Below are 4,572 nucleotides of genomic sequence, written 5' to 3'. Positions count from 1 at the left end.
TTGCTCGGGTGGGCTGGGAGGCTGGCCAAAGCGATCATGTTACATAGCAGCTGACTGGCTTGGGCCAGGCACGTGACGGGAGAAAGAATTTGGGTCTGTTTTGCTGAGAAACAAAAGCGCCATTCTTGCCAAAGGACATCTCCTGAAAGGCGATAGGAAATACACACTTCGAGCCAGAGCTGGAAAAAGCACATTTGTATGAAATCTGGGCTTTTTTTCTTTGTTTTAAAAACTTCCTTCATCTTCCTCAACTTAAGAAAATGTCGCTGTACTGTAGGAGGTAGTTTTGATAAGAGATGTGGGTGTCAGATAATGTCGAAGGCCAAAGATGGGCAATTCAAGTGGATAAAAAGGTTACATGGACCTCAGGGCCTCATTTTCTCATTTTTGATTGCTTCTGTTGCTGCTGAGGGCAGCCAGGGAAGGAGAGATGTATCAACTACTACTGTTGAGTCTAGATGCAGGAAAGGAACCCCTGGAGAGGTGAAGTTTACACTTTGAAACAGCTGAAATAAGAATACAGGATGACTATGATGTGAAAAGGTGAGACCTTTGGAAAAGAATTGAGTTTTTAATTTTTAAATTTCTGAAAATTATTTTTGAATAGGCAATACGTATGTCTAGTATAAAAAACAAAAGGGTCAAAAGAGTGTACAGTAAAAAACGAGACTTTTTTCACTTCTTACCAGTCCTCTACTTCTCCCAAGAAGCAACCCCAAGGACCAGTGTTTTGTATATCCATCCAGAGCTTGTGTCTGTAAATGCAAACGTATATATCTCCCCCTCTTTAGAAACAGCTCACCATATATGCTTGTTTTGCTCCTTGCTTTTTTCACTTAGCACACACATAGGGAGATTGTTCCACATAGTACCTTCAAGAGCTACAATGTTCTTTTTAAGGCTGCGTGCTGTCCTGTTGTCTAGATGTGTCATAATTAATTTGGTCAATGTAGAACCATATCTTAGTCATTTTCCCCTAATTCCTTGTACAACACAAAGCTCAGTAAACATTCAAAGCTTGTTCACAAATTTTGTACAACTTGTTCCTGTTTTTCATCATCTCTCCTTTAGAGGTACCAACATTTTTTTCAATATTCCAAATATTTGTATTATGTGTATATTCCTGGCCATCCAAGTCTGTCTTTGGCACTGATCAAAGCTCGCTACCTCACTTCCAAGGCCTGCCTTAATCTACTTCCTCTCATGCAACAACATTCCTCACTACTTCCTATGTTCCTATGCTCTAAGCATCACTGTCACATGTAAATATTGACCAGTATGTACAGAAAAATTTTTTCTATTTTTTCTTAACTTACGTGGTCAACACTCCCTAGAGGAGCAGGTAATTTTTTTCTGTAATCAGGTCAAATAGGAGCTTTATGTGTCTTCAAGGCTGTAATAACTCTGGCACATAGTAGGTCCTCAGTAGAGCGTGTGCAAATGAGAATCTCTCTCTGGTCCTCTGGGTTTTCTCTCCGTTCTATCTTTGAAGATTTGCTGGCTTTCCTGTTATTTGAAGGTTGCATAAGATGGCCCCTTCCTTGGCTGATCTCCTTTAAAGGGAGAAGAGGTCCTGAGATCCTGGAAGAAGGTAGCTCTGGGTTCAAACTGAGCGCTGCCACCCACCAGCTTTGTGACCTTGGCCTCTCTGAGTCTCAGTTTCCTCATCTGTAAAATGAGTTGGATTAGAGGATCTCTGAGGCCCCTTCCAGTTCTAATGGAGTTGAGATTTATAACTGTATTTACCAATTTTTCTAGAATATATCCCTTATCCCACACTCCAAACAAACACATCTGGTTAGAAACTTCAGCGATATTCTGAAGTCTTTGGGTCCTATTCCTCCTAGAACATTACATAATGTTACAGAAGTTCAAAATAAGATTCTCAGTGCTGGTCATATTAAAAAAAAAAAAAATCACAGGGTTTTTTTGAGATCTGGCTATAACACCAGAGGTGGGTTTGTTACATTCACAAACAAGGAGAGGAAGAGAGAGACAGAGAAGAGAGTTTTAGAGGTGACTAGAGAGTTCCAAAGTCAAAGTTTTACTTGTCTATATTAGTGTGCTTTCCTGCTCTCTTTCCATTGGCCTGTATTTCTATTTGCCTTGCTCTGTATAGACAAAGTTCAACTTTCTTCTTCATAAAGTACTGAATATTCAGTTAGCAGCCTTGAAGAGTTTCACAATAACAAAAATCAAAAGAAGTAGTGGCAACTCTCATTCAGAATCACCTAGTAAAATTACCTGTCTCCTAGTATTTCCATAGGCAACATATTTATCATGCCTGGGGGAAGCTAGCTTTCTTTTCTTATCAAATACACTGTAATTCAGATAAAAAATTAAAATGTCTCTGCCTTTACTCCATTCTCTGTCCCTGGAAGTCAAAGTAATCTTCAAAAACATAGGCTGGAGGACTTCCCTGGTGGTGCAGTGGTTAAGAATCTGCCTGCCAATGCAGGGGACTCAGGTTCGATCCCTGGGCTGGGAAGATTCCACATGCTGCAGAGCAACTAAGCCCATGCACCAGCTACTGAGTCTGCACTCTAGAGCCTGTGAGCCACAACTACTGAGCCTGTGTGCTGCAACTACTGAAGCCTGCGCGCCTAGAGCCCGTGTTCTGCAGCAAGGGAGGCCACCGCAATGAGAAGCCTGTGCACTGCAACGAAGAGTAGCCCCTGCTCACGATAACTAGAGAAAGCCCGCATACAACAACGAAAACCCAATTCCAGACAATAAATAATTAAATAATTAAAAACCAAAAACAAAACATGGATTGGATCAGGTCATTCCTGTGAGTAAAATCCTCCCAGTTTCCTCATGCACTTTGAACAGAGTGCAGTTTAAAGCCTCCCAAGCCCTTGGCTCACCTGGCCTCTGCTTTCCTCTCCAGCCTCCTCTGGAGCCACTCTGCCTTCGCTCCAGCTCTTGGCTGCTGCCCTGGTCTCCTTTCACTGCCTCTAATCCACAAAACTAATTTCTAATCCTCTGCCTGAAATTAATTTACTGCTCCCAACTCCTCATGCCTCTCTCTCTTTTTCTGGTTGGTCCTTCTTGTCCTTCTCATCTCTGCCTAAATGCCACCTTCTCAGAGAGGCCTTCTTTAAGTAATTGCCTGTATTTTCCCCCAATCCAGTTATTCTCTGTGACTTTTACCACATTAGTTTCCTTCATGAGGGCTATCAAAATTTTCCATTATCCTTTTATTTCTTATTTGAATGCTCACTTACCTGTTTTATTGTCAGTCCCTGCCACCAAATGTTAAGCTCCACCAGGCCAGGAACCACATCAGTTTCATTCACCAGTGCATCCTCCAGTGCCAATCTGGGGTCCTGCCCATCGCATAACCATAAACACAACTGACTGGATGAACACCCAATCCCATACTGGACTGGAAATCAGAAGACTCAAATCCTGGTCCTGTCTTTGGCAGCTGGGTAACCTTATTTAATTATTGTGAAATTAGGGGAATGTATTAGGACACTTTGATGGACCCTCTCAGCTTTGGAAATAAGTTTGATGATTATTTTTGGTAGATTTTGAAATACTGTTACTTTAGTAGATTCTAAGGAGAGGGAAAATAAAATGAGATACAAGTAAAATGATATCTATTTTTGGATTTTAAAAAATGAATGCTGATTTCTGATCTAATAAGAATCACAGGCTGTAAAATAGTCAGTGGGAAGTTGTTGTATAACAAAGGGAGTCCAACTCGAGGATGGAGGATGCCTTAGAGGACTGGGGCAGGGAGGGTGGGGGGGACACGAGGGGGGAGGAGTCAAGGAAGGGAGGGAATACGGGGATATGTGTATAAAAACAGATGATTGAACCTGGTGTACCCCCCCCCCCAAAAAAAAAAAAAAAGAATCACAGGGTTTTTCAGGTTATAATGAAAAGATCAAAATAATGCTGAAATGCTTAGTCATGAAACATGGTCTGTGCTTTACATTTAGGAGAAGTTTGATGCCCTGCTGATAAGTTTCAAGAGTCAAAAGGGAAAGCGGGGACAGCACACTTCAAAAGCAGGATATTTATTCCAACTATACCAAGGAAAAAAGTCACCTGGGTGCATTCTTCACTTGAATGTAAAGAGAAATATATATTATCCGATAAAAAAACAACATTAAACAAAGTGACAGACCTTGTCTAAGCTTGGGGCAGTGGGCACTGTACAATGGAATTAATCAACTGACAGGCATGTAGGTGTGTCAGCACTCTACAGTGGTACTATATGCCTGGAGGCAATTATCTTCCCTAATTTCAAAATATTTCAAACCCAAATATTTATTTTAATTTTATCTTCCTATACATATTCTAGTTTAAGAAATGCATCTTGTTAGATTTACTTAAAATTGGTAACAACAGAAAGGCTTGGCTGGCTAAGAAAATCACCCTGTCTTGGTTCTTAAGGAGACCCATTTTTACAACCAATATTCCTCAGTTTTTTAAAACTTATACTCTTCCAGCTGAGATGTTTAAGCCTTACTTTCTGTAGTTTGTAGTTCAAAAGCAATAATTTTTTTAAAAAGGTGATATCATTACTGCATATATTATTCTCCAACTACTCTCTTATTC

The sequence above is a fragment of the Hippopotamus amphibius genome, chromosome 1 (genome assembly GCF_030028045.1).
Source record: "Hippopotamus amphibius kiboko isolate mHipAmp2 chromosome 1, mHipAmp2.hap2, whole genome shotgun sequence".
In the NCBI taxonomy this organism is placed as follows: Eukaryota; Metazoa; Chordata; class Mammalia; order Artiodactyla; family Hippopotamidae; genus Hippopotamus; species Hippopotamus amphibius.
The sequence above is the reverse complement of the archived record's forward strand: the minus strand, read 5'-3'. Positions refer to the sequence as shown.